Source organism: Bos grunniens, chromosome 4 (genome assembly GCF_055505025.1).
Source record: "Bos grunniens cultivar Pamir isolate PY7600 chromosome 4, Bosgru_T2T1.0, whole genome shotgun sequence".
Classification (NCBI taxonomy): domain Eukaryota; kingdom Metazoa; phylum Chordata; class Mammalia; order Artiodactyla; family Bovidae; genus Bos; species Bos grunniens.
The window spans coordinates 39,153,868-39,167,449 of NC_141168.1; the positions used below are offsets into that span (position 1 = coordinate 39,153,868).

Consider the following 13,582-nt stretch of genomic DNA (forward strand, 5'->3'; position numbering starts at 1 on the left):
TTCATATAGTGCGACCAGCCCGTGTGAAGGCCCAGCATTGAGAGATGAACAGGACTTTCAAAGAACTGAAAAGAAGCTCCAGATGACTAAAGTGCAGAGTCTGAGCGGATAAGTCTGGAACTATAAGTGGGACTCGAATCATTCAGAGTAATGTGAACCTCTGATGGTGTTAGCACTTTTTCCTAGACGCAGTTGGGATGCAGTTGCAAGCAACTGAAGAGTTTTAAGCAGAAGTCTCAGTATATTGCAGTCTGGTGCTGTTTTCCAAAACTTGTCTATTGATTATAGCCACCCTGTTTTGTTTTCTTCATAGTATATTTTCCATTTTATTGTCTTTTCAGAGAACAGTATTTCTTCAGTCTTTAAGGACTTGCCTCTTTACAAGGGTTTTGGTGGAGGGCATGGGGCAGCACCCGCAGGTCTAAATTGAGGTGGAGGTGTGCAGTCCTTTCTGGCTTCCCCAGAAGGATTCCTAACTACCTTACTGTGAATGGCACAACTCACACAGTAATGTAGTTTCACATACAACTTGGAAAGCACATAGGCATTGAAAACACTCGCTTCAGAAGTGTCCCTGACAGTAGTGGCCTCTAAGATGTTCTGAATGGCTAACTTCTTACTGGCCTATCTTCAGGCACACATCGGGCACAGTTAGTGCAGTGAAAGGCTGCTTGTAGCCTCGGCCCTTTCTGGCACGACCATTGTTCCTTCTTTTCTTGGAAGCAGGGAGGAAAGAGTGCCCATCCTGGTGTTTTAAAGCGGTATCTCATTGTGTTTTTTAATATAAATTTCCTTAATTTTTGTTGTTGTTGTTTAGATGCTAAGTTGTGTCCAACTCTTTGTGACCCCACAAACTGTAGCCCGCCAGTCTTCTCTGTTCATGGGATTTCCCAGGCAAGAATACTGGATTGGGTTGCCATGTTCTTCTCCGGGGGATCTTCCTGACCCAGGGATAGAACCCTCATCGCCTTCCTAGCAGGCAGATTCTTTACCACTGAGCCACCTGGAAAAGCCCAAATCTCCTTAATGGCTAAATGTTATTGAGCATTATTTCAACTTTCTTTTGTGGCCATTTGTATGTCTTCTTTTGAGAAATATCTATTCAGATCCTTTAACCATTTTAAAATTGGGCTATTTATCTTTCCATTATTGAGTTGCAGAAGTTCTTTATATATCCTACATACAAATCCCTTACTGTATAAATAATTTGTGAAGATATATGTGCTGTCTTTTTTATTTTCTTGATGGTGCCATTCGAAACAACACAAGCTTTTTAATTTTGATGAGTCCAATTCATCTATTTTTCCTTTTGTCAATTGTGCTTTTGATGTCTCATCTGAGGTTTTGTGTAACCCAAGGTTGCAAATATTTATTCCTATGTTTACTTCCCTGGTGGCTCAGACGGTAAAGCGTCTGCCTACAGTGCGGGAGACCCGGGTTCAATTCCTGGGTTGGAAAGATCTCCTGGAGAAGGGAATGGCAACCCACTCCAGTAGTCTTGCCCCCCTCCAAAAAAAGGGGCTCAAAGAAATATAGGGGCGTCCCTTGTAGCTCACTCGGTAAAGAATCTGCCTGCAGTGCAGGTGACCTGGGTTCGATCCCCGGGTTGGGAAGATCCCCTGGAGAAGGAAATGGAAACCCACTCCAGTATCCTTGCCTGGAAAATCTCATGGACAGAGGAGCCTGGTGGGCTGCAGTCCATGAGGTCGCAAAGAGTCTGGCATGACTGAGTGACTAACACTATGACTAACACTATGTTTACTTCTCAGAGTTTTTTATTTTAGCTCTTATATTAGGCCCCTGATCCATTCTGAGCTAATTTCTGTACATTGCATGAGGTTGGGGTCAGCTTCATTCTTTTGCATGTGGCTATCAAGTTGTTCAAGCACCATTTTTTTTCTTTGCTATTATTTATATTCTGATAATGGGGAAAAGGGAAATGGGGAGGGGGCTGAACGGTTGTTTTCATCAATCAACAATAATCTCCTTCATCATAACCATTTGTTGAATGGACTATTCTTCCCCATCAAATTGTCTTGGCACCCTTGTTGAAAATCATCTGATCATAAATAAAAGGATGAATCAATTGATCCTAATAATTTTACTAGATTCTAATAATTTTATTGCAGTAGTATGAACACAAAATAAGATTCATGTGGTCAGTTAAAAAGTTCTAGTAGAAGTTATTTCCTTTGATCTGTATCACCAATAGCGTATTTTAAGGCTATAATGACCTTACTAATGAGAACTTTGAACACTACATAAATGGTTTACTTGTTTATGCTTTCTCTGTCAAGTCTTAGTAGATGTAATTAGAAATTTAAAGTATTGTTCTGTAGTCATACTTCCAATTATTCCTGAATATCTATCTCCTAAAGAAAGGCAATGCCAAAGAATGCTCAAACTACTGCACAATTGCACTCATCTCACACGCTAGTAAAGTAATGCTCAAAATTCTCTAAGCCAGACTTCAGCAATACGTGAACTGTGAACTTTCAGATGTTCAAGCTGGTTTTAGAAAAGGCAGAGGAACCAGAGACCAAATTGCCAACATCCACTGGATCATCGAAAAAGCAAGAGAGTTCCAGAAAAACCTCTATTTCTGCTTTATTGACTATGCCAAAGCTTTTGACTGTGTGGATCACAATAAACTGTGGAAAATTCTGAAAGAGATGGGAATACCAGACCACCTCACCTGCCTCTTGAGAAACCTATATGCAGGTCAGGAAGCAACAGTTAGAGCTGGACATGGAACAACAGACAGGTTCCAAATAGGAAAAGGAGTATGTCAAGGCTGTATATTGTCACCCTGCTTATTTAACTTCTATGCAGAGTACATCATGAGAAACGCCGGGCTGGAAGCACAAGCTGGAATCAAGATTGCCGGGAGAAATATCAATAACCTCAGATATGCAGATGACACCACCCTTATGGCAGAAAGTGAAGAGGAACTAAAAAGCTTCTTGATGAAAGTGAAAGTGGAGAGTGAAAAAGTTGGCTTCAAGTTCAGCATTCAGAAAACGAAGATCATGGCATCTGGTCCCATCACTTTATGGGAAATAGATGGGGAAACCGTGGAAACAGTGTCAGACAGGCTCCAAAATCACTGCAGACGGTGACTGCAGCCATGAAATTAAAAGACGCTTACTCCTTGGAAGGAAAGTTATGACCAACCTAGATAGCATATTCAAAAGCAGAGACATTACTTTGCCAAAAAGGTCCATCTAGTCAAGGCTATGGTTTTTCCTGTGGTCATGTATGGATGTGAGAGTTGGACTATAAAGAAAGCTGAGCGCTGAAGAATTGATGCTTTTGAACTGTGGTGTTGGAGAAGACTCTTGAGAGTCCCTTGGACTGCAAGGAGATGCAACCAGTCCATTCTAAAGAAGATCAGTCCTGGGTGTTCTTTGGAAGGACTGATGCTGAAGTTGAAACTCCAATACTTTGGCCACCTCATGCAAAGAGTTGACTCACTGGAAAAGACTCTGATGCTTGGAGGGATTGGGGGCAGGAGGAGAAGGGGACGACAGAGGATGAGATGGTTGGATGGGATCACCGACTCGATGGACGGGAGTTTGAGTGAACTCCGGGAGTTGGTGATGGACAGGGAGGCCTGGAGTGCTGCAATTCATGGGGTCACAAAGAGTTGGACATGACTTAGCAACTGAACTGAACTGAACTGAAGAGTACATAAGTATTCTTGTGAAATTAAACATTAACAAAATATTGATTTCAGTAAATTATATATACTCTAAATCTCGACATAATTCAACGTATTCATCTGTCTCTATAACTAAGGCATAACTAATACACCATAACTAACATGTGTAGTTTTGTGTCAGGTTGTGAATCCTGAATTTTTTGACCAAGCAATGCTACAAATAGGAAAAATTGCCTCAGAACAAGCATGAAAAATAATTTCATTACTGGTATCATTTCTGATTCAGAGGTTATAGGCTTCCGAAACTGTCAGAAAGATGAGCTCAGGAGTGACACATTGCATCAGTTTCACTAGTGAAATTGACCTTAAGTTTTATTGCAAATTTCGTGTTGTATTTTCTTTTCTTTCTTTTGTAGAATTTTTTTGGCTTTGCCACACAGCATGCAGCAGGATCTTAGTTCCCGACCATGGATGAAACCTGTGCCCCCTGCAGTAGAAGCAGGAGGTCTTAACCACTGGACCACAAGGGAAGTCCTGTGGTTAAGGACTAATATTTTCATTTATTCTGGTATATATTGCTTTGTGTATGTCTATGTCCCATGCTTTATTTAAAAACAAAGTGATGAATGATGTGGGGATTATAATCAGGAGCATCACTGACCTTCACCTTCCCTCCAGTTCCCCCAAACTCCCTGTCCCCACACCCTCTGTGTTGCCAGTTCCTTTCAGAGTGAATGAGAACTTAATCCCCAAAACCCTGGTAGAGACTCCAAAGTGTCCCCCTAACTCTTTCTTTTCCTTTGACTTCCATTCCTGGGAAGGCACCTCAATTTGAAGGTATGGGAAAGCCCAGAATGGTGATAGACATGAAGGAAAAGCTTTACCCTCACAGAAAGAGACTGAAGGGTTCAGCATAGTCAAGTGAGGGTCCCCATAGTCTGGGGTGCCAAAAATCTGGCACTGGGACCAGAGAAAAGGATGCTGGCCTCTCAAAGAAAGGAGACACGGTAGCCTCAAAATCCTCTCATTTGGAATAAGCAGTGCATGATTATTTGGCTTTCTGGTGAACCACACTTGGTTGCAGAAGCACACTTGGCCCATATGTTTCTCAAGCCTGAGCTGCTGGTGATGTGGGTTTTAGACACTTATGTTGAGATGGATTCTGAGGCTATGTTTAGGATTAGCAGGAAAGAATGCTGTCATTAATGATACTCATCATTGAAGTGGAATGGGAGCATGGGGTACATTGTAATATTTATGTGTGTGTGCTCAGTTGTGTCTGACTCTGTGTGACCCCATGGACTGTAGCCTACCAGGCTCCTCTGTCCATGGAATTCTCCAGGCAAGAATACTGGAGTGGCTTGCCATTACCTTCTCAAGGGCATCGTTGTGACCCAGGGATCAAACTGGGGTCTCCTGCACTGCAGCCAGATTCCTTATGATCTGAGCCACCAGAGAAGCCCTTGTAATATTTAGGAATTTAGTTTATCTGTAATGAAACTGGAAAAAATAGTGGCATAATCATAATACCAGTTTTATGTCTTTATTGGTCCAGGGTTTACTTGGCAGATCCAAAAGTAGGAAGTCAAGAGATACCTGGAGAACAGGCAACTTTGGCCTTGCAGTACAAAATGAAGCAGGTGAAAGGCTAATAGAATTTTGCCAAGAGAATGCACTGGTCATAGTAAACACTCTCTTTCAACAACACAGGAGAAGACTCTACACATGGACATCACCAGATGGTCAATACCAAAATCAGATTGATTATATTCTTTGCATCCAAAGATGGAGAAACTATACACAGTCAGCAAAAACAAGACCAGGAGCTGATGGTGACTCAGATCATGAACTCCTTATTGCCAAATTCAGACTTAAATTGAATAAAGTAGGGAAAACCACTAGACCATTCAGTATGACCTAAATCAAATCTCTTACGATTATACAGTGGAAGTGACAAACAGATTCAAGGGATTAGATCTGATAGAGTGCCTGAAGAACTATGGATGGAGGTTCATGACATTGTACTGTAGGCAGTGATCAAGACCATCCCCAAGAAAAAGAAATGCAAAAGGGCAAAATGGTTGTCTGCGGAGGCCTTAAAAATACCTGAGAAAAGAAGAGACACTAAAGGCAAAGGAAAAAAAGATATACCCATTTGAACGCAGAGTTCCAAAGACTAGCAAGGAGAGATAAGAAAGTCTTCCTCAGTGACCAATGCAAAGAAATAAGGAAAACAATAGAATGGGAAAGACCAGAGATCTCTTCAAGAAAATTAGAGATACCAAGGAACATTTCATGCAAAGACAGGCTCAGTTAAAGACAGAAATGGTATGGACCTAAGAGAAGCAGAAGATACTAAGAGGTGGCAAAAATACACAGAATTATACAAAAAAGATCTTCCTGATCCAGATAAGCACCATGGTGTGATCATTCACTTAGAGCCAGACATCCTGGAATGTGAACTCAAGTGGGTCTTAGGAAGCATCACTATGAAGAAAGTTAGTGTAGGTGATGGAATTCCAGTGGAGCTATTTCAAATCCTAAAAGATGATGCTGTGAAAGTGCCGCACTCACTATGTCAGCAAATTTGGAAAACTCAGCAGTGGCCACAGGACTGGAAAAGGTCAGTTTTCATTCCAATCCCAAAGAAAGGCAAAGACAAAGAATGCTCAAACTACTGCACAATTGCACTCATCTCAGACGCTAGCAAAATAATGCTCAAAATTCTCTAAGCCAGGTTTCAACAGTATGTGAACTGTGAATTTCCAGATGTTCAAGCTGGATTTAGAAAAGGCAGAGGAACCAGAGATCAAATTGCCAACATCTGTTGGATCATTGAAAAAGCAAGAGAGTTCCATAAAAACCATCTACTTCTGCTTTATTGACTATGCCAAAGCCTTTGACTGTGTGGATCACAACAAACTACGCCAAATTTTTCGAGATGGGAATACCAGACCACCTGACCTGCCTCCTGAGAAATCTGTATGCAGGTCAAGAAGCAACAGTTAGAACTGGACATGGAACAACAGACTGGTTCCAAATAGGAAAAGGAATACGTCAAGGCTGAATATTGTCACCCTGCTTATTTAACTTATATGCAGAGTACATCATGTGAAATGCCAGGCTGGATGAAGCACAACCTGGAATCAAGATTGCCAGGACAAATATCAATAACCTCAGATATGCAGATGACACCACCCTTATGGCAGAAAGCAAAGAGGAACAAGAGCCTCTTGACGAAAGTGAAAGAGGAGAGTGAAAAAGTTGGCTTAAAACTCAACATTCCGAAAACTAAGATCACGGCATCCAGTCCCATCACTTCACGGCAAATAGATGGGGAAACAGTGGAAACGGTGAGACTTTATTTTCTTGGGCTCCAAAATCACTGCAGATGGTGACTGCAGCCATAAAATTAAAAGACACTTGCTCCTTGGAAGAAAAGCTATGACAAACCTAGACAGCATATTAAAAAGCAGAGATATTACTTTGCCAACAAAGGTCCATTTAGTCAAAGCTATGTTTTTCCAGTAGTCATGTATGGATGTAAGAATTGGACCATAAGGAAAAATGAGCACCAAAGAAGTGATGCTTTTGAATTGTGGTGTTGGAGACTCTTGAGAGTCCCTGGACTGCAAGGAGATCAAACCAGTCAATCATAAGGAAATCAATTCTCAATATTCATTGGAAGGACTGATGCTGAAGCTGCAATATTGTGGCCACCTCATGCAAAGAACTAACTCATTGAAAAAAACCCTGATGCTGGCAAAAATTGAGGGCAGGAGGAGAAGGGGACGACAGAGGATGAGATGGTTGGATGGCATCACCGACTCAATGGACGTGAGTTAGAGTAAGCTCTGAGAGCTGGTGATGGACAGGGAAGCCTGTTGTATTGTAGTCCATAGGGTTGCAATGAGTTGGACACAATTGAGCAACTGAACTGAAATGACAATGTCCTCAGAGAGGCAGGTCTTTCTCTCTTTCCTTAGCCCAGCCATCCTTAACATGTGCTTGTTCCTTTGTAGTTACAAGATGGTTGCTCAAGCTCTAGAATTGCATTTGAGATCCAGTTGTAAAGCAAAATAAAAGGCAAGATCAGCTAAATCGGCTTTCCATTTTAAGAAAGTATTCTCAGAAATCTCATCCAACAACTTCCACTTAGATTTCATCGGCCAAGACTGTATAGTATGGTCACGTCCTTCATCTGCAAGAAGTGCTGGGAGATGTAGTTTTAAGCCAGGCACACTTATACAGCCATCAAAACTAGTGTTCTTTCCTTATGATCAGGGAGAATCCCTATCAGGAAGGCCTCTTAGTTTCACCCACCATTCCTGTTTTATAAATAGGTATCCTTCAGCTTTATTGAATCAGCAAGAACTGCTCCCCTACCACCTCCAACACACACGCGCACACACACACACACAAAAGCAGCACTGCTTTTCTGCAAAGTGTGGGCCTGTGAACTGTGTAAAAGATGAGGGTGGGAAGAACACATGTATCACATTAGTGTTTTACTACTGAAACTGAACTTAAAATTTTATCATAAGATTTTATGTGTTATTTTCTTTTATTCTCGAATATATTACTATAGTTGGGATCAACAAAAATCTCAGGAGCACTGATACCATTGTGGAACAGCTCATTATTCTTTAGGATCCCAGATCCACATTAACTAGCAGTATACTTTGGGCAAGACACTCAATCTCTCTATGCCTTGTTTTCCTAATTTGTAAACTGTTGATAGTACTTTTTATGGGAAAGGTGATCAGATAATTTATGTTCAAACTTGAAAAATTTATATTCTGGAGTGAGTGAAGTTGACTGTAGCCTACCAGGCTCCTCCATCCATGGAATTTTCCAGACAAGAGTACTGGAGTGGGTTGCCATTTCCTTCTCCAGAGGATCTTCCTGACCCAGGGACTGAACCCTGTTCTCCCACATTGCAGGCAGACGCTTTACCATCTGAGCCACCAGGGCAGCCCCATAATGGAAGGGCGATAGTATTAATAATTATGCTTGTACAAGTGGCACAAACAAGGACCACACCAGGCGGGCTGAGGACTATGGTCATCCTATTTTTAAATGCAGGTGTGAGCGTGCATGCTCAGTTGCTTAGTTGTGTCGGATTCTTTGAGACCCCATGGACTGTAGCCTGCCAATCTTCTCTGTCCACGCAATTTTCCAGGCAAGAATACTGGAGCTGACTGCCATTTCCTACTGCATGGGATCTTCCCTGCCAAGGGACTGAACCCAAGTCTCTTGCATTGGCAGGTGGATTCTTTACCACTTTGCCACTTGGGAAGCCCTTTAGACGCAGTTGAGAGAATTAAATGAGAAAATAAACATAAAGCACTTAGCACAAAGCCTGACACACAGTAAGTATTCAGGAGATACTAGCCAATATTTGATTTTACTATTGAATTGAAAAGTTTTATTGTTTTGGCTTTGCTTTTCTCTAACAATACTAAGCTTGATATTCTTCTTTTATGATAAAGGATAGTGGGCTGAAATAAAGAGAGGTTAAGTTTTCAAGACTTAGAAAAACCCAATTGAAAATTAAACATCCAACCTCTCTAAAGGAGGAGCAATGTTGAAAGACACTGCAGAAATTCTTAGTTATAAGGAAGATTCTGGAATTACAGTGCATGACCTGTCTGTGAACTGTTTGTACCACAGAAGCATGAATGGAAGAACTGGAATTTTAATGATTTTGTGTAACATTTCTCAAAGGTTTTGATCTGAAGATCCCTTTACACTTAAAAAATTTTTTGAGCACCACAAAAAAGCTTTGATTCATATGAGTTATATCTATTGATATTAGAAATAAAAATGGAGGCAATTTAAAAATATTCATTTAGGGAATTCCCTGGCAGTACAGTGCTTAGGACTCCACACTTTCACTGTCAAGGGCCTGGACTGGATCCTTGATCAAAGAACTAGAATCCCTCAAGCCACTCCACGTGGCCAAAAATTATTTTTTTCATTTAAGATAATTTCATCATATATTAAAACAACTAACATATTTAAATGAAAGAAACTATCTTTATAAAAGAAAAACTGGTAGAGGGTTCATGTTTTACCTTTCTACAGATCTCTTTTTTGACTGGTTTAATAGAGTTGAATTTGTTGCATTATGTTATGGTAGACCATTCCCATAGAAAAGAAATGCAAAAAAGCAAAATGGCTGTCTGGGGAGGCCTTACAAATAGCTGTGAAAAGAAGAGAAGCGAAAAGCAAAGGAGAAAAGGAAAGATATAAACATCTGAATGCAGAGTTCCAAAGATTAGCAAGAAGAGATAAGAAAGCCTTCTTCAGCGATCAATGCAAAGAAATAGAGGAAAACAACAGAATGGGAAAGACTAGGGATCTTTTCAAGAAAATCAGAGATACGAAAGGAACATTTCATGCAAAGATGAGCTCGATAAAGGACAGAAATGGTATGGACCTAACAGAAGCAGAAGATATTAAGAAGAGATGGCAAGAATACACAGAAGAATTGTACAAAAAAGATCTTCACGACCCAGATAATCACGATGGTGTGATCACTGACCTAGAGCCAGACATCCTGGAATGTGAAGTCAAGCGGGCCTTAGAAAGCATCACTAAGAACAAAGCTAGTGGAGGTGATGGAATTCCAGTTGAGCTATTTCAAATCCTAAAAGATGATGCTGTGAAAGTGCTGCACTCAATATGCCAGCAAATTTGGAAAAGTCAGCAGTGGCCACAGGACTGGAAGAGGTCAGTTTTCATTCCAATCCCAAAGAAAGGCAATGCCAAAGAATGCTCAAACTACCCCACAATTGCACTCATCTCACACGCTAGTAATGCTCAAAATTCTCCAAGCCAGGCTTCAGCAATACGTGAACCGTGAACTTCCTGATGTTCAAGCTGGTTTTAGAAAAGGCAGAGGAACCAGAGATCAAATTGCCAACATCTGCTGGATCATGGAAAAAGCAAGAGAGTTCCAGAAAAACATCTATTTCTGCTTTATTGACTATGCCAAAGCCTTTGACTGTGTGGATCACAATAAACTGTGGAAAATTCTGAAAGAGATAGGAATATCAGACCACCTGATCTGCCTCTTGAGAAATTTGTATGCAGGTCAGGAAGCAACACTTAGAACTGGACATGGAACAACAGACTGGTTCCAAATTGGAAAAGGAGTTTGTCAAGGCTGTATATTGTCACCCTGTTTATTTAACTTCTATGCAGAGTACATCATGAGAAACGCTGGGCTGGAAGAAACACAAGCTGGAATCAAGATTGCTGGGAGAAATATCAATAACCTCAGATATGCAGATGACACCACCCTTATGGCAGAAAGTGAAGAGGAACTAAAAAGCCTCTTGATGAAAGTGAAAGTGGAGAGTGAAAAAGTTGGCTTCAAGCTCAACATTCAGAAAACGAAGATCATGGCATCCGGTCCCATCACTTCATGGGAAATAGATGGGGAAACAGTGGAAACAGTGTCAGACTTTATTTTTCTGGGCTCCAAAATTACTACAGATGGTGACTGCAGCCATGAAATTAAAAGACGCTTACTCCTTGGAAGGAAAGTTATGACCAACCTAGATAGCACATTCAAAAGCAGAGACATTACTTTGCCAACAAAGGTTCATCCAGTCAAAGCTATGGTTTTTCCTGTGGTCATGTATGGATGTGAGAGTTGGACTGTGAAGAAGGCTGAGCGCCGAAGAATTGATGCTTTTGAACTGTGGTGTTGGAGAAGACTCTTGAGAGTCCCTTGGACTGCAAGGAGATGCAACGAGCCCATTCTGAAGGAGATCAGCCCTGGGATTTCTTTGGAAGGAATGATGCTAAAGCTGAAACTCCAGTACTTTGGCCACCTCATGCGAGGAGTTGACTCATTGGAAAAGACTCTGATGCTGGGGGGTAGGAGGAGAAGGGGACGACAGAGGATGGGATGGCTGGATGGCATCACTGACTCGATGGACGTGAGTCTGAGTGAACTCCGGGAGTTGGTGATGGACAGGGAGGCCTGGCGTGCTGCACTTCATGGGGTTGCAAAGAGTCGGACACAACTGAGCGACTGATCTGATCTGATGGTAGAAGAGTATGAATAAGATACACTGTTGGAAAAGTGAGGGCGTATTTTAATAGTTTTTCTAGATAATTATGGTTATTCTTTGATACTACACCAAAACTCCACAGTAGTTCCTTAAAGGTTTATTATAAATTGAGATCTGAAATCATATCAATTAACTTTTTATACCTTTACATTAAAGCTCATCAGTCTGTTCTGCACTTTGAATGAATCTTTAACTCGTGATTTTGTAACATCATCCATTATTCATTTGGAAAATATTGTTTCACTGAGTTGGGCAGATATTTCAAATGTTCACACCTTTCAGAAACCTAATACTTAAGGACATTCTAGAAAATATATGACACACATTCCATTAGCCATCAGAATGATGGTATCATCACATGTCACGTTGCCTCTGGAAAACTCCATGGTGGATTTGTGAAAAAACGAGAATAATAAAGACAAACCATGTCTTATTATGAACATAGTTTTGATTGCATGATTCACTGAAAAAGTTTTAGCTTCAGGCCACACTTTAAGAACAGTTGATATGGTATGATATGAGCTATTAGGTAAACAAAGAAAACACACAAAAAAACTTACCACCTCCTTTTCTCTTTTAAAAACCATAACATAACTGACATAACACACAAACAGTAAAAGGCTAAAATATAGTCTCAGGTGGCAATTGCAAGTCTCTTCACAATGAAGGTCATTAGAAAAGACTGTAGAAACATATGACTTGTAATTTAAAGGTCTTTCTCATTTTTTGGGAGTTTGAACCCTGTTAATCATTAGCATTTCAAAGCATGAGAGTAACTCTCTTTGGGGAGCCCAAAGTGCTTCACTTCTTAGTCTTCTCCCCATTTCCCCTCACCCCCACCCCTGCCCAAGATGGAATCTTCGCAGAAACATACAGGGTGGCAGAATACTACTAAAAATATTTTAGTACATGTTTTCTGTTTGCAACCTAGATTGGAAGCTAGTCATTTTCTATGGAACAAGTTTTCTTTGCAAGTATAGAATAGAAGATGATATTCTTACATGAAATTTGTTGCATATGAGGAACTGCTAGATAAACCTGTTTTGCTCTCCTATTTCTATTATTCCAGGGTTTTCAAAGTAGGATGATAGTGCAGGCTGGTCCTAGTTTTTGGAAAAAGCTGCTTGCTAACTAGTTTAGGCTTCAGGAAATTCATTCAGCAATACTGCCACAGAGAAATGTTTTTAGGCGCCTTGCTCCTTACTATTCAGTTGCCCAATGTACTTACCACATCCTTCTGGCTGCATGGTAGGTCCTACTGTGTGGTCTCTTGGGAAATGAACCGATTTCAAGATTACCTACCCTTCAGCAAACACCTTTTGTACTTTCTTTTAGGTTAAGTCTGATTTTATCTTAGATCAGTCTAGACTCAGATACAGTGTTGCTGCTTCTGCTGCTGCTGCTGCTGCTAAGTCGATTCAGTCGTGTCCGACTCTGTGCGACCCCATAGACGGCAGCCCACCAGGCTCCACCGTCCCTGGGATTCTCCAGGCAAGAACACTGGAGTGGGTTGCCATTTCCTTCTCCAATGCATCAAAGTGAAAAGTGAAAGTGAAGTCGCTCAGTCGTGTCTGACTCTTAGCGATCCCATGGACTGCAGCCCACCAGGTTCCTCCGTCCACGGGATTTTCCAGGCAAGAGTACTGGAGTGGGGTGCCATTGCCTTCTCCGCAGATACAGTGTTAGGAGATGTCAAATCAATTAAAATTATTTACACTAAAGCATGAATGAAAGCCGGATATCAAGTGTTCAAGAACCAAGAACAAACTGAAGGACTGAACAAATAAACTTGAGAAGGGGTGACTACATGTGGCCACAACGCAGTACTCAGCTT

The 13,582-nt window shown here is 41.1% G+C and overlaps 1 pseudogene; it reads right to left on the reverse strand.

Annotated features, from left to right (window-relative positions):
* Positions 1 to 248: 248 nt before the first annotated feature.
* LOC147373963 (small ribosomal subunit protein eS26 pseudogene) lies at positions 249 to 11,966 on the reverse strand (annotated as a pseudogene).
* Positions 11,967 to 13,582: the final 1,616 nt, after the last annotated feature.